This window comes from Penaeus monodon, chromosome 25, assembly GCF_015228065.2.
Source record: "Penaeus monodon isolate SGIC_2016 chromosome 25, NSTDA_Pmon_1, whole genome shotgun sequence".
Taxonomy (NCBI): Eukaryota; Metazoa; Arthropoda; class Malacostraca; order Decapoda; family Penaeidae; genus Penaeus; species Penaeus monodon.
Window position 1 is genome coordinate 18,122,608 of NC_051410.1, and position 206 is coordinate 18,122,813.

Below are 206 nucleotides of genomic sequence, written 5' to 3' on the forward strand. Positions count from 1 at the left end.
GATTTATCCGCCGCACTATTATGCTGAGCAGTACATGGACCTGTTGAGCGCCTGTTACCGGGATGCACGACCTCCCCTTCGAAAAGCTTTCAGTAGGAGAGAAGCGAAGTGTGTTGTGAGAAAAATTTTCCCTTGCTTTTTTGAAACACATTTTTCCATGTCATTGTCACTTCGACGATGTATGTTCAAGTGCGCGTATAAGTTTT

The 206-nt window shown here is 44.2% G+C and overlaps 1 protein-coding gene across 1 annotated transcript in view; it reads right to left on the reverse strand.

Moving 5' to 3' along the window:
• LOC119589336 (sodium-dependent dopamine transporter-like) overlaps positions 1-206 on the reverse strand; it is a gene marked incomplete at its 5' end in the record, with an annotated part of 110,782 nt that overhangs the window by 28,736 nt on the left and 81,840 nt on the right. The gene's annotated exons all lie outside the window — the stretch shown is intronic.